The 25685-nt window shown below is 41.0% G+C and overlaps 1 protein-coding gene across 1 annotated transcript in view; it reads right to left on the reverse strand.

The window, feature by feature from the left end:
- Positions 1–18402, reverse strand: part of PNCK (pregnancy up-regulated nonubiquitous CaM kinase) — a 166626-nt gene extending 148224 nt beyond the window's left edge. The window contains exon 1 of the mRNA XM_089674941.1: positions 18232–18402. The gene's annotated coding sequence lies outside the window, so the exon portion shown is untranslated. The remainder of the gene's footprint in view (positions 1–18231) is intronic.
- Positions 18403–25685: the final 7283 nt, after the last annotated feature.

Below are 25685 nucleotides of genomic sequence, written 5' to 3' on the forward strand. Positions count from 1 at the left end.
TATGTTTAATTAATGGGACCCAGGGAGACGTAGTCATTTATCACTGTTGGCTGCTTCCATAACAGACATGAATGCTAGAATCCATCTCTAAAGGAATGAGGCAGAAAAAAGTCTTATTTATTATCTCCAGTGATGCAATTTCTCCATCGTGACAGTTTTGTTTTAATGCAATCTACAATGTATTACATTTTCTGTAATAGGAGATTCCCACCAAATGGGTACAAATCAAAGCTGAACTCGGGATAAGCAACTATTGTCAAAATACAAGAGTCCTGTGTATTCTTACTGGAATCTCGGGGGTCTATTGATAAAACATTCTTTGCCCAAATGTCAGAAGCATTGGTGCGAGCTGAACGAAATGTCACCGTAATTTGTGGAAGAGATCAATGCCTGTATCATTAGCCCCATCTATTGGCCAAAATGCGGTATCGTTTTTCAAAAAACCTCAATGAAAAACTATACCACATTTGGCCACTAGATGGAGGTGATGAATCAGGAATTAATCTATTAGAAAAAGGATGGTGGCACTTTGTTCAACTCACACCAATGCTTTTGACATTCGGGCAAAGAATGTTTTATACATAGACCCCCCGGATTCCAGTAAGAATACACTTGACTCTTGTATTTTGACAATATTCACTTATCCCGAGTTCAGCTTTGATGCAATATGAAACTTTATCTCTTCCTGCAATAAAGACCAATCACTGCTGCTCTCTCTCTCTATTTGTGCAGGGTAACCAGTCTTTTCTCCACCCCCTCCTGTAGTTTCTGCTGGCAGCCTGTAGTGGGCAGACCTACCCACATGGAAGAAAAAGATATTTGAAATATATTTTAAAAATATTCTTCCCAAATATATTGATATATATTTGAAATACTACCATTTTGGCCATATTCAATATATTTAAAAATATATTTCATTACATATATATATATATATATATATATATAGCATGTTGAAATGCTTTTTTTATATATTACAAAATATATGAAAAATATTTTTAAAAATGTATTTCTTTTAAATATATTCTACAGATATATTTTTACATATATTTGTAAATGCATTCCAAAAATGTAGATTAAATGTATTTTTTAAAATATTTTTCATATATTTTGTAATAAAAATATTTCGCATTTCAACTGTGACAGGATGAACGGCGAGGTGATAGAGGGACGCTATGTGTCACCTCGCATATGCTCATACCTGACCATTTAGGTGGAGTCCACTCCGGGTTTTCGGGGCCACAGTTAAGCAGGTTGTTCCGGACCAGAGTTTGGGCTCCACTGATGTCCACCAACAGGTGGTATAAATAAGGCAGGGCTGGAGCAAGGAGTTGCTCGTGGCCTGGGACTCAGAGAGGTATTCTGAGAGAGCTGTGTGTGTACTATACCTACAAGAAAAGGTTTGCTTTTGTTTTATTTCGGTGGCAGGGAGAAGCCCTTCACCTCTGAGAGAGGAAATGCCTTTTGTTTAGTTAGTGCCTGGATGGCAAGGGTTTATTTTCATGTTTTGTTTATTTTCTGCGAACCTTTTAAATAAAGCTGACAACCAGTCAGATTTTGATGAAAGCCTGCTGTGCGGTCTACCTTTGTCCCAGGGAAGGAGATCCCCCACCTGAGCTAACCCCACACAACATACAGTATATATATGTATTGAACTATATTTAGAAATATACTGAATATGGCCAAAATTGTAGTATTTCAAATATATGTCAATATATTTGGGAAGAATATTTAAAAAATATATTTAAAATATCTTTTTCTTCCATGTGGGCTACTAGGCCCATCCCACAGCTCTTCTCTCTGTACAAGCTATGCACACCTCAGTTTTGAGGTCACTGTTTTTTTTTTGTTTTGTTTTTTACAAGGTAATAACTAGGTCTGCAAAGGCATTTGATGCACACGCTGTGACTATTCAGGAATAGATTGAATGAAATAATTTGTGCCAGGATTCCAGCTTTAAAGATGAATGCCACCCAAACAAGTGTTCCTGTGTTGGGTGAAACGAAGAGGGTTTGAAGATTTCAGTCATCAAATTCTCAATATATATTTTCAATATTTATATTTCTTTTGGCAATCCATGAGAGGGTTATAGCAACACACTGTATGGATTGTTCAAGCAGAACAGTAGATTAAAAAAATAAAAGCTAAAATAAAGCAATATTTTTTTCAACATTCACCTTCAATCCAGAGATTTCCCCTGCAGTTTTTTTTTACCACTAGATGCCCTCATGGTTGTTTAATCCACTTCTTCTGAGCCCAGGTGATTTTAAACCCACCCCAGCCTGTGACTGGACAGTGAAAGGAAAAGCAGCACAGCAATGAGCTCATCTTTCTTTCACTCTGCTTTTTCCTCATATCTTTTTTCAGAGCATGAACTGATTGGCTGAGTAGAAAAACCCTTCCCCTGCCAGCAGCTGCAAAGAAGAACCCTTGCGTTCGGTGGGGGAAGCAGTGGTTCCTCTGCAGAGGTTTGATGCACCCCCTTCTCAGTCAGAGCTTTGCTGTTTTCATATATACAGGTCTGACTCATTAGAGCAGTGTTTCTCAACTCCAGTCCTCATGGACCCCCAACAGGTCATGTTTTCAGGATTTCCATTATTTTGCACAGGTGATTTGATCAGTTTCACTGCCTTAGTAATTACCACAGCTGTTTCATCTGAGGGAAATCCTGAAAACATGACCTGTTGGGGGTCCATGAGGACTGGAGTTGAGAAACACTGCATTAGAGGGTGTGTTGGACCTCTGCAGGGAGACTACTGCTTCCCCATAAAGACCAAGGGTCCCATTATGGAGTTTCTGGCAGAGGGTGGGCTTTTCTACTCCATTTGTGGCTGCTTTAGAAAAAACTGAACTGTAAGACATTGAAACCCCTTTGTTTTGGTGCACTTAAAACACATTTAGCTGATTTAAACAGCAGCTTCAATTGGACTTCAACCCCTTCCTGCCCAGCCCCAGAGTACCTTTATCTGGATCTTTACGCCCGGGAGGGGGGGAAGCAGGAAGAATCAGTTGACTGGCTGTGACAATAGTCACATGAACCAGTCCTGACAGCTTCTGATCATTTGAAGAGGCCAGGAGCTGTATCCTTCAACCCAGGCAAAGTGTTGGGGGTGATCAAAGAACACACTCTCAGTATAGAAGGCTCTGTACGTGACATACTAAAACAGAGCATGATCCCCTACCTTTGGAGACTGGGCCACAGGGTAGTATTCCAACATGATAATGACCCCAAACACACTTCCAAGACGACCTCTGTCTTGCTAAAGAAGCTGAAGGTAAAGGCGATGGACTGGCCAAGCATGTCTCCAGACCTAAACCCTATTGAGCATCTGTGAGGCATCCTCAAACGGAAGGTGGAGGAGCGCAAGGTCTCTAACATCCACCAGCTCCGTGATGTCATCATGGAGGAGTGGAAGAGGACTCCAGTGGTAACCTGTGAAGCTCTGGTGAACTCCATGCCCAAGAGGGTTACGGCAGTGCTGGAAAATAATGGGGGCCAAACAAAATTTTGACACTTGGGGCCCAATTTGGACCTTGTCACTTAGGGGTGTACTCACATTTGTTGCCAGAGGTTTAGACATTAATGGCTGTGTGTTGAGTTATTTTGAGGGGACAGCAAATTTACATGTTATACAAGCTGTACACTCACTACGTCACATTGTAGCAAAGTGTCATTTCTTCAGTGTTGTCACATGAAAAGATAGAATCAAATATTTACAAAAATGTGAGGGGTGGACTCACTTCTGTGAGATACTGTATGTGCGGTGTGTAGGTATGGAAGCCCACCCTCTTTGCCACCACACATATAGGTTTTGTGGGTGGCAAGAGGTTAGTAATGGCCCACCCCATCTTCTGCAGGCCAGTCTATCGAGATCTTGAAGGAGTGAGCCCCAGCCATGTATATTGTGAGTAGAGATGAGCGAATTATTCAAAAATTCGATTCGGCTGATTCGCCGAATTTCAGGAAGAAATTCGATGCGAATTTATTCGCTACGAAGTTAACTTATAAAAAGGGCTTCTAGGCTTCAGAGAGCCTTTAAATTAGTGCAGAACACTGTACCTTTAATTTAAATGCCCTTAGAGATGAGGAAGGAGAAGGATGAGGAGAAGGATGAGGAGAAGGAGAAGGATGAGGAGAAGGAGAAGGATGAGGAGAAGGATGAGGATGAGAAGGATGAGGATGAGGAGAAGGAGAAGAAGGAGAAGGAGGAGAAGAAGGAGAAGGAGAAGAAGGAGAAGGATGAGAAGAAGGAGAAGGATGAGGAGAAGGATGAGGATGAGGAGAAGGATGAGGATGAGGAGAAGGATGAGGATGAGGAGAAGGATGAGGATGAGGAGAAGGAGAAGGAGGAGGAGGAGAAGGAGAAGAATGAGAAGGATGAGAAGAAGGAGAAGGATGAGAAGAAGGAGAAGGATGAGAAGGATGAGAAGAAGTAGAATTCCAAGCCGGCAAAAAGTGTATCTGCAGAGCTCCGCTATTTCTTAGGCTATTTCTGACAGTTCTGTGACATTCACTCCATACAGCGGTTGAAACATTGTATCTATTTGTTTCCATAAATGGATCCATTTATGGAAACAAATAGATACAATGTTTCAACCGCTGTATGGAGTGAATGTCACAGAACTGTCAGAAATAGCGGAGCTCTGCAGATACACTTAGCGGAGCTCTGCAGATACACTTTTTGCCGTCTTGGAATTATTCTTATTTTCATCCTACTTCTTCTTCTTCTTCATCCTCATCCTCATCATCATCTTCTTCTTCTGAGGATGAGGATGAAGAAGAAGAAGTAGGATGAAAATAAGAATAATTCCAAGCCGGCAAAAAGTGTATCTGCAGAGCTCCTCTATTCTGTAGATACACTTAGAGGAGCTCTGCAGATACACTTTTTGCCGGCTTGGAATTATTCTTATTTTCATCCTACTTCTTCTTCATCCTCATCCTCTTCTTCTTCTTCTGAGGATGAGGATGAAGAAGAAGAAGAAGTAGGATGAAAATAAGAATAATTCCAAGCCGGCAAAAAGTGTATCTGTAGAGCTCCTCTATTCTGCAGATACACTTAGAGGAGCTCTGCAGATACACTTTTTGCCGGCTTGGAATTATTCTTATTTTCATCCTACTTCTTCTTCTTCATCCTCATCCTCTTCCTCTTCTTCTGAGGATGAGGATGAAGAAGAAGAAGAAGTAGGATGAAAATAAGAATTCCAAACCGGCAAAAAGTGTATCTGCAGAGCTCCTCTATTCTGCAGATACACTTAGAGGAGCTCTGCAGATACACTTTTTGCCGGCTTGGAATTATTCTTATTTTCATCCTACTTCTTCTTCTTCATCCTCATCCTCTTCCTCTTCTTCTGAGGATGAGGATGAAGAAGAAGAAGAAGTAGGATGAAAATAAGAATTCCAAACCGGCAAAAAGTGTATCTGCAGAGTTCCTCTATTTCTGACAGTTCTCTGACAGCTCCTTCACATGTACAGCGGTTGAAACATCTGTTCCGAATAAAAACATCTGTATCCTAAATGGAAACAAATAGATACAATGTTTCAACCGCTGTACATGTGTTCCTTCTGTCAGAGAACTGTCAGAAATAGCGGAGCTCTCTGCAGGGACACTTTTGCCGGCTGATCGGGAAAAATCCGATTCGCGCACCCGAAGTAGGCAAATATTCGGATTCGACGCGAATCAAATTTTTCCTGAAATTCGTATCGAATTCCGGTTCGCCTGGTTCGATTCGCTCATCTCTAATTGTGAGCATTTCATGAAGTGTTTTATAGTACACCCTTTAATTAATTTAGACCTGTAACATTCTTTAAAAGAATAGTAAACTATTAAATGGAATATATTGACGAGGAGAATACATAGAACTGGAGCAGCTCGTAGATAAAATGTTTCCATAAATCTAACATTGCCCGAATTGATGTCACCATGTCATACATAATTCACTATGGGCATGGCCACGCTTGAATAATGATCAGCGGTCTTCTGCTACAAAGCAACGAGTTCTGTCATTTCAAAAGGGATTTACATCTGAACTGCAGGAAAACATGTTCATTAACTGTCTGCCTTGTGATCCAAGAAAACCCCATTAGGCTGCACTGCCAAGGTTGGTGACCTCACTTTTCTCCACTACAGTTAAATGACACTGATTGGTCACTGACTTGTCTCTAGCATGTGGACACCCGGTGGACATAATAAAAAAAAGGTTATCAGTTTGCTTGCTCTATTCTCTGCTCCTGTCAGGAAGCTCCTAGTATCAGACTGTCAGCACCATGTAATCTGGGAAAGGTTGATTGATACATTAAATTGGAGATATGCAACAATATACACACGGTTGAAAGAGATGCACATTTGGACTAAAATCTCAACGCGTTTTGTGGAAAAGAGCCCACTTCTTCAGGAGACAGACACATTTTTTTTTTTGTGCGTATCTGTGGAGAGAACATGAGAAAACTAAAACCAAAAAATCTTAAATAAATAATAAAATAACAATTTGTTTTGGTTTTCTCATGATTTCTCCACAAAACAATTTGTCTGTCTCCTGAAGAAGTGGGCGCTGTTCTACAAACCATGTTCAGATTTTAGTCCAAATGTGCATCTCTTTCAACCACCTGTATATTGTGTATATCCAATTAATGTGTATCAACACATGGATTTAATGTGTACAGTGCAAGTATTGAGCTCTGGTGCATCCTGTTCCCACTGATCATCCTTGAGATGTTTCCACAACTTGATTGGAGTCCACCTGTGGGAAATTCAGTTGATTGGACACGATTAGGAAAGGCATAAACCTGTCTATATAAAGGTCTCACAGGTAACAGTGCATGTCAGAGCACAAACCAAGCCATGAAGTCCAATCAATTGTCTGTAGACCTCCAAAACAGGATTGTTTCAAGGCACAGATCTGGGGAAGGGTACAGAAAAATTTCTGCAGCATTGAAGGTACCAATGAGCAGAGTGGCCTCTGTCATCTGTAAATGGAAGAAGTTTGGAACCACCAGGATCTTCCTAGAGCAGGACAACCGGACAAAATGAGCGATCGAGGGAGAAGAGCCTTAGCCAGGGAGGTAACCATGCACCCGATGGTCACTCTGAAAGAGCTCCAGCGTTTCTGTTTGGAGAGAGCAGAACCTTCCAAAAGAACAACCATCTGTGCAGCAGTCCATAATGAGGCCTGTATGGTAGAGTGGCCAGACGGAAGCCACTCCTCAGTAAAAGGCAAAGGGCAGCCTGCCTAGAGTTTGCCAAAAGGCACCTGAGGGAGTCACAGACCATGAGAAACAAAACTCTTTGGTCTGATGAAACAAAAATTGAACTCTTTGGCCTGAATGCCAAGCGTCATGTCTAGAGGAAACCAGGCACCGCTCACCACCTGGCCAATACCATCCCTACAGTGAAGCATGGTGGTGGCAGAATCCTGCTGTTGGTGTTGTTTTTCAGCGGCAGGAACTGGGAGGCTAGTCAGGATCGAAGGAAAGATGAATACAGCAATGTACAGAGACATCCTTGGTGAAAACCTGTTCCAGAGCGTTCTGGACCTTAGACTGGGGTGACGGTTCATCTTTCAACAGAACAATGAGCCTAAGCACACAGCCCACATTACAAAGGAGAGGCTACGAGCCAACTATGTGAATGTCCTGGAGTGGCCCAGCCAGAGCCCAGATTTGAACCCAATTGAACATCTCTTGAGAGAGTCTGTGCACCGACGCTCCCTATCCAACCTGATAGAGCTCGAGAGGTGCTGCAAAGAAGAATGGGAGAAATTGCCCAAAAATAGGTGTGCCAAACTTGTAGCACCATATTCAAAATGATTTGGGGCTGTAATTGGTCTTTCAAGTTGTCATTATGGGATATTGTTTGTAGAATGTTGAGGAAAAAAATGAATTTAATCCATTTTGGAATAAAGCTGTAACATAACAAAATGTGGCAAACGTTAAGCGCTGTGAATACTTTCTGGATGCACTATATGTCATGACACGTGCTTGTGCAAGATTTTAAATTGAATATGTAAAAATATTTACTTTTTTATATTTCAATGTTTTTTATTAATTTTAAACAGTATAAAATAGAGGCAACAAAGCAGGGGCTATCAATTGCACAGATAAAAAATGCAAAATAGAAAAAACAGTGCTCTAACGTCAACAGGGCAAAAGGTACGCCCACGCAGGGGCTATCAATGGCACATAAGTTACGATAACATTAACGTAACTCCGACTGTAAGAACTAAAGGCAGCTATCCACTGTCACACCAAAAACAAATAGAGAAAGAGAGAAAGGAAAAAAAAAAAAAAAACAAAGAGCAGGGGTCCAAGAGCGCCAATACTGAATGCCATTACATCCCCAGACTAGCCGGGGGGGAGCGTGGGAAAGGCATATTGCAACCACGGCTCCCATATTTTCAAAAATTTACGTTGGGAGTTGTTGCAGATACTCGATATCTGTTCGTTGAGCATCATAGTGGTCATACGATCCCACACCCCCTGAAGAGGGACAAACGGACTCTTCCAGGCCTGAGCAATTGTTCTAGTGGCCGATAAAAACAAATAGGAAGCCAACTTCTGCTGGTGAGCCAAGAGGCCCGGTATGGGGCAATGAAGCAAGGCATACCGAGCATCCCGGCGTATGGAGAGATGGAACAAGGTGAAAATGAGGCCAAACACACGAGACCAAAAACGAAACAGTCTCGGGCATGACCACCAGATATGCAATACATCTTCACAATGGCCACAACCCCGGAAACATCGATCACTACAGGCAGGGTTAGCCTGGGCGAAACGAGCCGGAACTCAATACCAATGAAACAATACCTTATAGGCTGCCTCCAGCGTGGTCGTATTAAATGAGCATTTAGCTATGAGTGACCAGGCCTTATTCCAGTCCTCCGGATCCACAGCCACTCCCAGGTAGCGCTCCCATTGAACAACATATGAAAGAGAAGTATGCGACGAGCATAACATTTTTTACTTTTTTAAGCAAAGTGTTATTCATTTTGTTGGGCACAACTTATTAAAAGTCCAATGGGCAAAAATGTCTTGTTAGGTTCTCAGATGTTTGAAGGGACTGAGTTCTGCCTCCATCTAAATATTTGTGGCCTTTCTCATTTTGTATCTAGTGTTAAGCTGGACATACACATGATAGAATTTTGGCTGGTTCTTGATGAACTGGCCATAATTCACTTGGGCTAGGTTCATGCCATATAGATGCGATCACGAGCGCATGCATTTCCAGCGTACTTTGTGCATGTACACGTGTCATTGCATAGGGCAGCCCTTTAATTTCAGTGGGCTTCACTATGCAGAATAAACATGGAAAAGAAATCCCCAAACCTCTTCCAAAATTGCTCTGTATCAAACCGCATAGTGCTATGGCACCATGGGTCTTGGCACGTGCAAAACTGCACACTTTAGCAGATGCATGGTGCTGCCATTAATGGCACTGCCACAAATCTACTACAGGGCAGCATGCTTCTGTGCAAGTCAGGGCGCAGTTTTGCTTGTGTTCCTGATACATTCATGGTGTACACCTAAGCTATAGTGGGTGCCCCTTCTGCCAAACATTGTTCCAATGAAAAATCAAAGGATCCAGGAGAAAAATTGTTGGGCTGCATCATTACAGCAGCAGCTGTTGTGATGCATTACAGCAGCTGTTGTGATGCATTACAGCGGGTGTAATGTAAAAAGGCTTTTCTCCACTGACCACCAATGTTAGAGGACATCTTCTATTGACCACCTGTTGAAGGCACATTTTTCTCCACCAAAATGCGTTGAGTGCCTTTGTTCTGCTGTTGTCACTTGTGATACCAAGAAAAGATTTTGGGCTCAAGAAATTACCGTTTGGCAATCTTTTTAGTTTATGTACATGTGGATTTCTCATTTTGGGTGACCCCTGTTTCTCTAGTGAGTCACTTGCTTTGTGGAGAGCTGCCAAAGCCAAGCCTATAAGTCACAAAAAAAAAATACTAAAGTTTCTTTACTACCTCTATTGTCTGAAACACACTTTCTCAACTAGGTTTGCTAGGTGTTTCTTGAGTAATAAACAGTGGTAAATTGATTTTCCACTTATACTGACCACCAATGTAAGGAGGCTACTTCCCAATGACATCCAATATAAGGGGTCACTTCTACTTTGATTTCCAATGTAAAGGGTTTTTTTTTTTCTGCTGACCACCTTCATGAGGGGACATTTTCCACTGACTACCAATGTAAGGAGGCAAATTCCCACTAACGTCTAAAACTAATTGTCCATTCCACAAAGGTCACCAATATAAAGGGTCTTTTCTCCACTCACCATCAAGGTAACGATGAATTTTCCTTTGGCCACCAATGTAAGGAGGCAAGTTCCTACTGACATCTAATATTAGGGGTCAGTTCTATACTGGTCACCAGTGTAAAGGGGCTTTTCTCCACTGATCACCAACATGAGGGGACATTCCTGATGAACAGGAATTTTTGTCCACCCAAATACACTGGCTGCCATTGTTCTCCATTTGTCAAGAGATGACTATTTTGCACTCTTTTTTGTTTATCTACTTGTGGATTTCTCATTTTGGGTGACCCCCATTTCTCTAGTGAGTATCCTGCTTTGTGGAGAGCTACCAAATTCAAGCCTCCAAGCTGCAAAAAAAAGAAAAAAAAATACTAAAGTTTCCCTACTATCTCTATTGTATGAAACAGAACTGGACTAGGGTTCCCCAGAGGTTGCTAGGGGTTCCTTGAGCAGTAAACAGTGCAGATTAAGCTTCCACCTATACTGACCACCAATGTAAGGAGGCCTCTTCCCAATAACATCCAATATAAGGGTCGCTTCTGCAATGATCTTCAATGTAAATGGCTGACCACCATAATGAGGGGACATTTTCCGTTGGCTACCAATGTAAGGAGGCAAGTTCCCACTGACAACCAATACTAGGGGTCAGTTCCACACTGGTCGGCAGTGTAAAGGGGCTTTTCTCCACTGACCACTAACATGAAGAGACATATTCTGAACCTGATGAAGGGACATTTTTGTCCATCAAACTGCTTTGGCTGTCTTTGTTCTCCTGTTGGCAAGAGATGACTGTTTGGCACTCTTTTTGGTTTATTTACATGTGGATTGCTCAGTTTGGGTGATCCCTATTTCTCTAGTGAGCCCCTGTTTTGTGGAGATCTGCCAAAATCAAGCCTCTAGGTTCAGTTAAAGATGATTTAAAGATCTGAATCCAGGGCCTCACCCTACACCACCTATCGTTCTTCAGCTCACCACAATTGTTCTTCAGTGCCTCACCTTCACTACCATGGTTCTTCAGCACCTCACCTACACCACCCACCGTTCTTCTGCTCTATAACACTATGATCATCTTACAGTACTTCATGTCTATAATGGAATATATATATTTCTGCTGGCTCTGTATATATTGCAGCAAAGAGACAGCACTGCTCTTTCAGTGCGTTCACCTCTTGTTCATATTTCTCCTGTGCCCTCTCTGTACAATCAGGGTAAAATAATTGTCTCGCTTCCTGGACCTGAAGATAAAAATATAACTGCCTAGCATTCCAGCGAAGAAGTGAGCAGAGGCACCAGACATCAGCTTGTGTCTTGCTAGCAGCGCCCAGTGTATTTGCGATATGAGACAACACAAAGGAAAGTAAAATATGTATAGCTCTTCCATGAAATGAAGGTCTTTGGATGGGGAGAAAACTAGGCATTAAATTCCAGCTGACATGCAACCAATTCTCAGCAAAAGCTAAGCACCATGGGAAATACAGTTCATCATAGCACATGATATATGTTCATTCTTTGGTATGGTATGTGCCTATTAAAGGAAACCTGTACTGAAGTGCTATTAACATTCTGGTAACATTCTTGCTAGGCTAAATACATAAAAATTAATGGAAGGGCTAAAATACTTGCCTTTCCTAGAGAAAACACTGCTCTACACAGCAGATTCATGCAGGCCACCGCTATCATTTCTGGTATGGGGCTTCCAGTGGCACAAAAACAATTAAAAATACTAAAGATTCCCAACTGCCCCTACTTTATGAAACAGACTTTGTCAACTAAGGTTCCTCCAGAGATTGCTAGAAATTCTTTGAGCAGTAGATAGTGGCTGATTGATCTTCCACCTACACTGACCACCAATGTAAGGAGGCTACTTCCCAATGACATCCAAAATAAGGGGTCACTTTTGTACTGATCTCCAATGTAAAGGAGATTTCCTCTGTTGATCACCATCATGAGGGGACATTTTCCATTGACCACCAATGTAAATAGATACATTCCTACTGACTTGCAATAGTAATTGTTCATTCTACACTGGTCACCAATGTAAAGGGTGTTTTTTCGATTCACCATCAAGGTGAGGATGCATTTTCCATCGGCCCTAAAGTAAGGAGGCAAGTTCCCAGTGAAATAAAATATTAGGGATTAGTTCTACACTGGTCAACAGTGTAAAAGGGACTTTTATTCACTGACCACCAACTTGAGGGAATATTTTCCATTGATGAACAGCGTAAAGAGGCTAATTCCCAATGACATCCAATATAAGGGGGTCAATTCTACACTGATCACCAACGTAAAAGGGCTTTTCTCCAATGACCACCAACATGAGGTGACATTTTCCATTTACTACCTATATAAGGAAGCAAGTTCCCACTGATATTCAATATAAGGGATCACTTCTACGCTGGTCACCAATGTAAAGGGGCTTTTCTCCACTTACCACCAACATGAAGAGACATTTTCCATTGAACACCTAAATAAGGAGACACGTTCCCACTGATATCCAATATTAGGGTCAATACTACACTGGTCACCAATCTAAAGGGGTTTTTCTCCAGTGACTATCAATGTGAAGGGGCATCTAAACCCAAGAAAATAAAAAAGAATGTATTGTAGTTTACTAGTCCTTAGATATGGTAGATATTCAGGCCAAGTATATTTTCTGCAAATACAGAAAATACCTGTCCATCCTGTTAGAAATCCAGTGTCTTTATAACTTCCCGAGAACTGAACTGAAATCTCAAACTATGTTATCAGCTTTCTGAGCAATCTACTGCAAGCTACAATCTACTGTGATGGAGATGAGTGTGACAACATTGCTGCTTCATAGATACAGTGTGCTGAGTGAGTGTTGTCACTTTTAGACAGGAAGTGTGTTACTGGAAGGAGCACCAGGTGAATATAAAGTAAATAACGTTTTTGTTTTTGATGTTACCATGCTCCTTCCTATTATTCTCTAGGGCAGGGCCCAACAGCAGTTTTTCAAAGAAACTCTGTGGGATGTAAACACTGTCCTGCATTGGGTAGATCAGGTTTTTAAAAAATATTCTTTGTCATGTGGGAGCGCTGAACCTTATGCAACCTTATGGAGATGTGTTAAAAAGTAATGGGTGGTTGGAGGTCCTAGAGGCTGCTGTCCAGCAACTGTGGGGCTTTTCTGGACCCCCAGAGGAGTTTGCTAAGGTTTTGAAAAACCAGAAGAGCTTACATATGCTTTAAAAGGATGGGAGCACCACACCAACTTGTATAGTCATTTGCAAAATAAAATCTTTCAAAAGACAATACAAGCTGGTGTGGTGCTCCCATCCACTTTTTTAAAATATTGGCCTACTTGAGTTTGATAAGAAGTGTTGGTGATATGGTTGAATATGCTTTATGTTCAGCTGCAGTACTGTATTCTTTAATTTCAAGAAGGTCATCACTGGGTCTTCTAAAGTTTATAACAGATTTTGTGTGACTGAGCCTAATAAGGTCCAAGCAAAATGTAGACTTTAGTTCTGGGTAGCTTAACAATATGGTTTGGGAAGACCATCATAGTAGAACACCTATTTTCACAGGTCTTCAAAAGACGGATAAAGTCTTTACTTGAGGCTTGGTTTCAGCAACTCACCACACCCAGGGACCCGTTAGAAGAGCAGGTTTAACTGAATTGAGATCTCCAGATGTAGTAGGTCAACAAAAGCACCAAACAAAATTCTTGACAGTTCTGGGTGGCTTAACAGTATGATTTAACTAGGTTTAGGAGGTTTTGGGCAGTTTAACAATATGAATTAACTAGGTTTGGAAAGACTATTATCATAGGTCAGCTGGACACCAATTTTTACAGGTTTAAAAAAGATGGACAAGGTTATTACTGGAGCGTAATGGCTTGGGTATGGCAGCTCACCACAATACAGGGACACCTTAGAACAACAAGTTCAGCTGAATTGAGAACTCCACATGTAGTAGGTCAACAAAAGCACCAAACAAAATTTAATTAAAATATTTGATTGTTCAACTGGTGACAGCAAGAAAAGCAAACAACATCCAACATATTTAGAGGGCCTCAAAATCTTCATTCATCAGGACTACCCTTCTTTTGTGGTCTCCAAAAATCATTGGATTGTTTGTTGCTTTTCTTACTGTTGCCAGTTGAACAATTAAAGATTTTGGGCTCTCAAGATTTGGAGCTTTTGGTGACCTAGTACACTTGGATTTCTCAATTCATTTGAACCTCCTCCTATAAGGGGTCCATATTTTGTGGTAGGCTGCCAAACTCACGCTATTAGACTCAAGTAATGACTTTGTCCATCTTTTGAAAACCTGTGAAAATCTATGTCCAGTGCTTTGCCACCACCTGCCCTTGGTAAACCAGTGGCATGGGAAGGCATTGGCCAGCCCATTTTGAAGCCGCTGCAGATTAGCAAAGTGAACCTGTTGCTATGTTAAAAAAAAAAAGTAAAATAAAAGCATCCTGTAAAATAGGCTACAAAGACTTACCAATCCGGAGGGTGGCCATTCCAATCTTGAAGAGCTATAGCAGCCACTGGTATCCAACATTTTAAGGTGTGTTTCACCCACCAGCCACTTCTTTACTACAGCACACATTTAGGGCCGACTAGGGGAACCAGTTGCTTGGCAAGAATAGAGATTAGAGTCAGTGTCTTCCAGACTGGTAAGTATTAGTAATCTTGTTATACAGGCTGTTTCTATTTAAATTATTTCCTTTCCTAGAGACAGGGTCAATTTATACATTTTAGGTTTATTAGAGTAGCAGAGGACATCCAGTATTTCCTGTTTACAATGCTTTGATGCTCTTAAGTGACTCAGCAAGCTGACCAAGTCCTAATTTGTCCCAAATTCAGTGCTCCTAAATCATAAACATTTTTTGGAAAGCCATGGTATAGTCCAAAGTGAAGTAGAGCCGTGTTTGATAAGAGTTCTAGTTTGAAGGATGCTGAAAAGACTTGATGATTGAGATATAAAATGTACGTGAGCAAGGAAAAGTCTAAAAAAAGATTGGCAGGGACACCCGTGGTCACATGTCTTAAGGATGGGTAGGAATCATTTGGTTTGATGAACATCGAAATGCTTTTTTTTATATAAATTATATGCAACAGCTACCAAAATTCAGATCACACCTATGAATGAAGCATATCTGGAGTCCCCCTTGGGCTGTCAGATGGGTAAATTTTTTTCCACAATATTCCCCTCCATCTCCAGTGTAATACTGATGTATATTTGAGGTTACCCCGGAAGTCAACCTTAGATCGAATGGATACTACGACCATCAATTTCTGGCTGCATCTTGTAGCAGCAAAACATTTTGTAGCAGCAATTTTATTATAAAACAGACAGACAGACAGGATAGATAGATAGATAGATAGATAGATAGATAGGATAGATACTGCATTATGGCCACTAGATGGAGCAGCTGATCTCATATGAAATGAATACATATTTACTATGATTGTCAGTTCCCTCTAGTGGCCATGATGGGGTATTTTCCTGGTTCATCAATGATCAACGTTCGACCTGGAGAGAAAATAGCCTAATACCATTCCATTTTGCCGCCATTTGCACATGATGAATGTATATGCAGTTTCATAAGGCGAATAGCTCTGCAAATGGTTGTTATAAGTAAACCCTCAAAAATTTGAAAGCGGTTTGTGGCACAGCGATCAAGGCTTAGCAGCATTTTGTGATGGTGGTAAAATCCCTAGCACGTTTCTATGGCATGTTGCTCAAATCACTGAAGGAGAGCGGTTGTTGGTGAAGCACAACCCAATGGCATGGAGCTATCAGAAGCCACTCTATTCAATCACTCGCTGTCATCTCTGGTATTAGCAATTTGCAGCAGCCATTAATCTCTTCCACAAATTCACCCATTCTGACATCAGCCTAGAGTTACATCCTGATCAAGTCCTGGAATGGGCTTTAGCTTTCAACAGCACATCAAGTGCCAACATGTCTATAATTAACCCTTCGTGTGTCCCCTGGCCACAGGTAAGGCGGAATGGTCTTTAGCTTTCAACAGCGCATCAACTGCCAGCATTGCTATAATGAACCCTTTGTGTGTCCCCTGCCCACAGGTAAAGTTGAATCGGCTTTAGCTTTTAACATCATATCAACTACCAACTTTTCTGTATTTAACCCTTTGGGTGTCTCCTAGCCACAGGTAAAGGGGAATGGGCTTTAGCTTTCAACAAAATGTCAACTGCCAGCATTTGTGTAATTAACCCTTTGTGTGTCTCCTGGCCACAGGTAAATTGGAACAGGCTTTAGCTTTCAACAACACGTCAGCTGCCAACCTTTCTTTAATTAACCCTTTGTGTGTTTTCTGGCCAAAGGTAATGCGTAATGGGATTTATCTTACAACAATCTTACAACAGCATGTCAACTGCCAACATTTCTTTAATTAACCCTTTTTGTGTCTACTGGCCACAGGTAAAGTGGAATGGCCTTTAGCTTTCAACAAAATGTCAAGCGCTAACATTTGTGTAATTAACCCTTCATGTGTCTCCTGGCCACTGGTAAAGCAGAATGGGCTTTATCTTACAAAACCACATCAACTTCCAACATTTCTTAAATTAACCCTTCGTGTGTCTCCTGGCCACAGGTAAAACAGAATGGGCTTTAGCTTTGAACAGCATTTCAGCTGCCAACATTCCTTCAATTAATCCTGGCCACAGGTAAAGCAGAATGAGCTTTAGCTTAAACAGCACATCAGTTGCCAAAATTTCTTTAATTACCCCTTTGTGTGTCTTCTGGCCATAGGTAAAGAGGAATGGGCATTAGCTTAGAACAGCACATCAGCTGCCAACATTCCTTTAAATAATTCTGGCCACAGGTAAAGCAGAATGGGCTTTAGCTTACAACAGCACATCAACTGCCAAAATTTCTGTAATTAACCCTTTACGCGTCTCCTGGTCAGAAGTGCAGTGGAATGGGATTTAGCTTTCAACAACACATCAACTGCCAACATTCCTTTAAATAATCTTGGCCACAGGTAAAGCATAATAGGCTTTAGTTTTCAACAGCATGTCAACTGCCAACATTTCTGTAATTAACCCTTTATGTGTCTCCTGGTCACAAGTAAAGTGGAATGAGATTTAGCTTTCAACAACAACACATCAACTGCCAACCTTTCTTTAATTAACCCTTTTTGAGTCTCCTGGAAACAGGTATAGTGGAATGGGTTTTAGCTTTGAACATCCCGTCAACTGCCAACATTTCTTTAATTCCTGGATACAGGTATAGTTTAATGGGTTTTAGCTTTTAACATCCTGACAACATTTCTGTAATTAACCCTTTGTGAGTCTCCTGGATACAGGTATAGTGGAAGGGGTTTTAGCTTTGAACATCCCGTCAACATTTCTTTAATTAACCCTTTGTGAGTCTCCTGGATACAGGTATAATGGAATGGGTTTTAGCTTTGAACACCTGGTCAACATTTCTTTAATTAACCCTTTGTGAGCCTCCTGGATACAGTTATAGCGGAATGGGTTTTAGCTTTGAACATCCCGTCAACTGCCAACATTTCTTTAATTAAAGGTAGAGGTAAAGCTGCACCAACTTTCTGGGCTCAGTACTGGTGCCAAAGCTTATGTGCCCAGAATGCAAAAAAATTGCACTGACGAGCAAGCGAGACGGGCATCTCGTCCACCTAACTAAGCAAGTGTTGCATGCTGCACCTTGCTACAACTTCCCATAGACACAGACCAACTCTCCCCCCCCCCCCCCCACCTCCTTTTCATCTCTGCTGTCAAAGGAGAAATATCTGATGACTTCTGGGATGACCCGTCACCAGCAAAAAATTAAATAAAGTGAAGAATGCCGTTGAACCCTGAAAGGGTTAAAATAAATTAGAGGGGGACGGGGGGGGGTAAGGAAGGGTAAAATTTTTGTCAGGGGATCTTGGGAAAGTAATCAATAAAATGAGCCAATAAAAAAAGAAAAAATAGGCTGCCCTTTAAATGGTTCAGAAAACGGGGGGACCTACCTGGCTGTGATCAATAGTGCATTAGCCTGGCGTGTCTGGAGGAAAGCGTCTCTTCTAAAGTGATGCAGCGCTGTGTGACTGTGTGAACATATTCCATGCTATTTAAAACATTCTCATCCCCTACAGTCCAGGCCAGCAAACTGTAGCTCTCTCTCTCCGTTTGCTCGCTCTCTCTCCCTCCCTATCATCTATTCTCTCCACCCCTTTATCATCCATCTCCCTTAAAGGGGTCCATCCTTATAAGGACATTGCTGAAAAATGTCTGCAGATCACTGGTTGCTGCGAGTAGCCCCTAGGAAGGATTCGCAGTGGATGGAAAAAAATTCCCTCGCATGCATCTGTTGCATGAATGAAAGTGTAAAAGACCTGCGGGGGGGGGGAGATATAGATTTGACTCGGCGGGTGGCTATCGGGAGGTGGGGGATTAAAGGACCACTAGAGCATAAAAAGATTCTGGCAGCTGTATGAGGCTAATACCTGTCATGATATTATTCAGTATATACATTCCTTCTTTTATTTTGCATACCGTTATTTATATATCAAACGCGGAGCAAGCTGTCCAATAAAAATGGCAGTTAAAGGATTGAGCTTAATAGTTTGATGCTGGTGGGTGGGGGCTGCGTACAATGGTCAGATTTTTGTTCATATGAATTTGGTTTGATTTTTTTAATGTAATGGTTATTATTCTGTATATACATTCCTTCTTTTATTTTTCATACCTTTATTTATATATTTCACGCGGAGCAAGCTTTCCAATAGAAATGACAGTTAAAGGGTTGAGTTTAATAGTCTGATGCTGGTGAGTGGGGGCTGCGCACAGTGGTCAGATATTTGTTCATATGGATTTGATTTTTTTTATGTAATGGTTATTATTCAGTATATACAGTCCATCTTTTCATTTTGCATACCTTTATTTATATATCCCACGCAGAGCAAGATGTCCAATAAAAATGACAGTCAAAGGGTTGAGTTTAATAGTCTGATGCTGGTGGGTGGGGCGTGTGCACAATGGTCAGACTTTTGTTCATATGAATTTCATTTTATTTTTTTAATGCAATGGTTATTATTCAGTATATACATTATTTTATTTTGCATACCTTTATTTATATATTCCACGTGGAGCAAGCTGTCCAATAAAAATTACAGTTAAAGAGTTGAGATTAAAAGTATGATGCTGGTGGGTGGCGGCTGGGCACAGTGGTCAGATTTTTGTTCATATAGATTTGATTTTTTTTTATGTAATGTTATTATTCAGTATATACATTCCTTCTTTTATTTTTCATACCTTTATTTATATATTTCACGCGGAGCAAGCTTTCCAATAGAAATGACAGTTAAAGGGTTGAGTTTAATAGTCTGATGCTGGTGGGTGGGGGCTGCGCACAGTGGTCAGATATTTGTTCATATGGATTTAATTTGATTTTTTTTATGTAATGGTTATTATTCAGTATATACAGTCCATCTTTTAATTTTGCATACCTTTATTTATATATCCCACGCAGAGCAAAATGTCAACCGCTAACATTTGTGTAATTAACCCTTCATGTGTCTCCTGGCCACTGGTAAAGCAGAATGGGCTTTATCTTACAAAACCACATCAACTTCCAACATTTCTTAAATTAACCCTTCGTGTGTCTCCTGGCCACAGGTAAAACAGAATGGGCTTTAGCTTTGAACAGCATTTCAGCTGCCAACATTCCTTCAATTAATCCTGGCCACAGGTAAAGCAGAATGAGCTTTAGCTTAAACAGCACATCAGTTGCCAAAATGTCTTTAATTACCCCTTTGTGTGTCTTCTGGCCATAGGTAAAGAGGAATGGGCATTAGCTTAGAACAGCACATCAGCTGCCAACATTCCTTTAAATAATTCTGGCCACAGGTAAAGCAGAATGGGCTTTAGCTTACAACAGCACATCAACTGCCAAAATTTCTGTAATTAACCCTTTACACGTCTCCTGGTCAGAAGTACAGTGGAATGGGATTTAGCTTTCAACAACACAACAACTGCCAACATTCCTTTAAATAATCTTGCCCACAGGTAAAGCAGAATGGGCTTTAGTTTTCAACAGCATGTCAACTGCCAACATTTCTGTAATTAACCCTTTATGTGTCTCCTGGTCACAAGTAAAGTGGAATGGGATTTAACTTTCAACAACAACACATCAACTGCCAACCTTTCTTTAATTAACCCTTTGTGAGTCTCCTGGAAACAGGTATAGTGGAATGGGTTTTAGCTTTGAACATCCCGTCAACTGCCAACATTTCTTTAATTCCTGGATACAGGTATAGTTTAATGGGTTTTAGCTTTTAACATCCCGACAACATTTCTGTAATTAACCCTTTGCGAGTCTCCTGGATACAGGTATAGTGGAAGGGGTTTTAGCTTTGAACATCCCGTCAACATTTCTTTAATTAACCCTTTGTGAGTCTCCTGGATACAGGTATAATGGAATGGGTTTTAGCTTTGAACACCCGGTCAACATTTCTTTAATTAACCCTTTGTCCAATAAAAATGACAGTCAAAGGGTTGAGCTTAATAGTCTGATGCTGGTGGGTGGGGCGTGTGCACAATGGTCAGACTTTTGTTCATATGAATTTCATTTTATTTTTTTAACGCTTTGGTTATTATTCAGTATATACATTCTTTTTTTATTTCTATTTTTTTTATGCAGATCAAGCGGTCCTGGAAAAATGACTGTTGGGGTTAGGATTAACTGTATTATGCTGGCAGGGGTGCTTAAAGTGGTAAGATTTTTGTTCATATTGTTTTTTTTGTTTTAAAAGAAAAAGGCTGATTAAAATCTGTAATTATATTATTCAGTATGTGCAATTTTTTTTTGTATACTTTTATTTGCATATTCCATGCAGAGCAAGCTGTCCAGTAAAAATGAAAGTTATAGGGTTGAGATTAACCACCTAATGCTGGCAGGCGATGCTTATATTGGTCTGACCTTTGTTCATTTTTTTCCATTTTTTGATACATTCCTTTTTTTATTTTGCATGTTATTATTTATATTTTATGCAGATCAAGCTGCCCAGAAAAAAATGACAGTTACAGGGTTGAGATTAACCATCTAATGCTGGCAGGCGGTGTTTATATTGGTCTGACCTTTGTTAATTTTTTTCTATTTTTTGATACATTCCTTGTTTTAGTTTGCATGTTATTATTTATATTTTATGCAGATCAAGCTGTCCAGCAAAAATGACAGTTACAGGGTTGAGATTAACCATATAATGCTGGCAGGGGGCGCAATCAGTGGTCACATTTTTGTACAGGGTTGAGATTAACCATTTAATGCTGGCAGGGGGTGCTTATATTGGTCTGACCTTTGTTCATTTTTTTCATACATTCTTTTTTTTATTTTGCATACTGTTAATTATATTTTATGCAGATCAAGCTGTCCAGCAAAAATGACAGTTGCAGGGTTGAGATTAACCAACTAATGCTGACTGGGAGTTCTTATATTGGTCTGACTTTTGTTCATATTTAACCGTTTTTTTATACATTCCTTTTTTATTTTGCTTGCAATTATTAAAATATTATGCAGATCCAGCTGTCCATCAAAAATGACAGTTACAGGGTCGAGATTAACCATATACACCCTGTTCCAAAGTATTATGCAAATTATATTTTTCTCATTTACCTAAATAATTGATGTAAATAACAGTCAGCATAATTCTCATGTTGTCAACTATTAAGAGTACAATTCACATTTTATTGAACAAACCTCCTAATGATAACAGGATTTTTTTTAAACATAAAATACTTCCAATGCACTGTTCCAAATTATTACACACAGTAAGTTTCAAAACACTTTATAGGTTGTAAAGAACTGAAAATTGTCATTTGTTGTGTTTGCAGCATATTTACTGAAATCAAAAGCTATTTCAATCAAACTTTTAACAACATTTTAACTTTTTAAACATTTTAACAGGTCATGTTACATTGTAACATAGGACCCCTTATTTGATAGCAGCTTCACAAGTCTTGCATCCATTGAACTTGTGAGTTTTTGGACAGTTTCTGCTTGAATTTGTTTGCAAGATGTCAGAATAGCCTCCCAGTGCTGCTGTTTGGATGTAATCTGCCTCCCACCCTCATAGATCTTTTGCTTGAGGATGCTCCAAAGGTTCTCAATAGGATTGAGGTCAGGGGAGGATGGAGGCCACACCATGACTTTCTCTCCTTTTATCCCCATAGCAGCCATTGATGCAGAGGTATTCTTTGCATCATGAGATGGTGCATTGTCATGCATGAAGATGATTTTATTACGGAAAGCATAGTTCTTCCTTCTGTACCAGGGAAGAAAGTGGTCAGTCATAAACTACATACTTTGCAGAGGTCATCTTTACACCTTTGGGGACCCTAAAGGGGCCAACCAGCTCTGTTCCCATGATTCAGGCCCAAAACATGACTCCACCACTGCCTTGCTGATGTTGCAGCCTTGTTGGAACAGAGTGGCCGTCCACCAACCATCCACTACTCCATCCATCTGGACCATCCAGGGTTGCACAGCACTCATCAGTGAACAGGACTGTTTGAAAATTAGTCTTCATGTATTTTTCTGCCCAATGCAACCGTTTCTGCTTGTGAGCATTGGTTAGTGGTGGCCGAATAGAAGGTTTATGCACAGTTGCAAGACTCTGGAGGACTCTGCACCTTGATGTCCGTGGGACTCCAGAGGCACCAGCAGCTTCAAATATCTGTTTGCTGCTATGTAATGGTATTTTAGCAGCTGCTCTCTTGATCCGATGCATGGATCTGGTAGAAATCTTCCTCAATGTGCCTTTATCTGCATGAACCCGTCTGTGCTCTGAATCAGCCACAAATCTCTTAATAGTGCGATGATCACGCTTAAGTTTTCGTGAAATATCTAATGTTTTCATACCTCGTCCAAGGCATTGAACTATTTCACTCTTTTCGGCAGCAGAGAGATCCTTTTTCTTCCCCATATTGCTTGAAAATGGTGCTCTGCTTAATAATGTGGAACACCGTCCATTAGTAGTTTTTCCTTAAATTGGCCAATCTAATTATCACAGGTGTCCGAGATTGTTTTCAGTGATCAAAAGAGCCCTGACACACAATGCCATCCATGAGTTAAACTGAAAGACAAAATATTTAATCTTTGTGACACAAACAGAATTTGCATAATAATTTGGAACAGGGTGTAATGCTGGCAGATGGTGCATACAGTGGTCAGATTTCCATTTGGAAAAAAAGAGACCAGTTGGTGGCAGGTACAGACTGCAGCGCTGGGTGAAAGAAATTAATAGAACCCCAATCTGCACTAACCAGCATGGATGAAGGAATCTTAACCTGCCAGCTTTTGTATCCTGATGGCCAACACCCACAGCTGTCTGAATACCGGAAAAATGATTCCATTTGATTGAGAAATTTCTGCCCAGCTCCTTCAATTTCCAGATTGACCTAGATGGTGCCAACAGGGCGACCTATAGCTCAAATTGTGGCTGATACAGCAGAAATTGGCTGCAATTTAGTGTATGGCCAGTATTAGAGGTCCTCTTGGCTAAGACCATTGTCTCAGTTTTAATCCCCAAAATAATTAAGGGTCTATTTATACAATATTCACTGTCTTAAGCATTCCCTCAGCAATATTTTGCCTAATAGGTTTATTCTTATGATCATCACCTCCATCTAGTGGCTATATTGCAGTATTTTCCTGAAATACCTCAATCAGGAAAATACCACATTATGGCCACTAGATGGAGCTGATGATCCTAGGAAATAAACGTATCAGGCAAAAGATGGAATTATTCATGACATCTGAGTGAATGCTTGAGATATTCTCACAGTGAATGTCTAATAGATAGACGCCTAAATGTGTGTGCCTTAGTGTGCCTTCAGATAGCCTAACTAATAATTGCAGTTGTGCAAGAAGGGGAAAATAATAGATAGAGAATCCAAACTGCCCTCAAGGCTGGTTCGAAGGTCTTGGTAGCAGTTACTGCTTTGGTTACTGCTTTTGCTAAAGAGAGATCTGTAAAATGTCCTCAAACTATTCCTGGAACTCCTGATGTACACTACATCCCACTTGAGTCTCCCAGGCAACTTGCGATTAAACAACAAGAGCTGTCAGCACTTCTGGAATTACTGTGAGGGAATGTGAAGGCCTTGCTTGCTGTCGGTCCATCAGAAAATGGCTGTTGATTTCTAACCTGCACTGGATTCCACCAGCACAGGCAGGGGCCCAAGATGGCAGGAAGGGGTCTTCTGCAGAACACGTGAAAGGGTCCCACTGCAGGACACTAATAAAAGGGAACTGCAATGGGAGGGAAGGGCCCCCGTGATCAGTGGGAAGGGCTGCAGGCCCACAGGGAAGGGCCCCAGGCTCAGAGGGAATTGCCTGGGACCACAGTCAAGGGCCCCGGGTCAAATGGAAAGGGCCCCAGGGGCCCTTCATGGTTTCTTGCACCAGGGCCCTGAAGGTTTTAGTTATGTCTCTGGTGTTGGGTGTTGTGATGCTGCGGTGCCATTAATTCTTAATGGCACCCCAACATACCTTGCTGTAGCACACCACATGGCACAGTAATGCGTTTCCATGCATTGTGGTGTGCTGTCTTTCAAAACAAGTACCTGGACCATGTTCAAGTACATGGAGCGCTAGGGAGCCTATTCAAATGAATTGCCCACCCTAACAAAACACGTTAATGTGCTGTGGCTTAATGCACCTGTACTGCCCTCTTAGCTTGTAAAATATTTTTGGGAGTTGTGTCCGCTATCTTCTAGGGATGGGTCCATCCACTTTGTATATAGAGGGTAGGTGGCGGTAGGCTACCAGAAGCTACCGATAGGCTACCAGTAGGCTACTGTCCACTGGAAGAGTGAGAGAGATGTAGCAGTAGACACACACACTTTCCCCTTCATGGGTAAGCATACAGGCTTCAGGCCCGCAGTCCAGGAAAGTATCACACATGTAAATTGGATGATCACTTTCGTACAGCATTGTGAGCACTGTAGACACTCATATTTTTGGTAACTGCTGCCATGTTTGTAGATTTAGTTATTACATGTTTTTGGACTGAAATTTGTAAGCTGCTGGTTCAGGTCAGGAGTCAGTGATGAAGTAGTGACGAAGGGTCCATCAATGGCAGTGGCTAGAAAGGTTCCTTAGATGCACAGACATGCAATCTGGTTCCCCATTCCCCCCCAAGGACCTCAGATGTGGGATAGGATCCCCTATGGACTAAACCTGGAATCACTGGGAAATTGAGGCCTTTGAACAAAGAAGTGTTGAACCTAAGAGAGCTTCAGTATGTGCCCCTGCAAAGCAGAGACCTGGCTAAACAAGTCGAAAGCTAGATAGCTATTTGGTATTGGAAGTGAACTATTTCTTTTACCAACAGTATGTAAGCAGAGGTTTGTCCCCCTTTTAGGGAAAACCCTTCCCTGGGTGGATACTGTAGGTGGGGCAAACTTAGTCCCTTGTACCCTT

The sequence above is a fragment of the Staurois parvus genome, unplaced genomic scaffold, assembly GCF_062004578.1.
Source record: "Staurois parvus isolate SC_StPar_1 unplaced genomic scaffold, SC_StPar_1.0 ptg000154l, whole genome shotgun sequence".
Taxonomy (NCBI): domain Eukaryota; kingdom Metazoa; phylum Chordata; class Amphibia; order Anura; family Ranidae; genus Staurois; species Staurois parvus.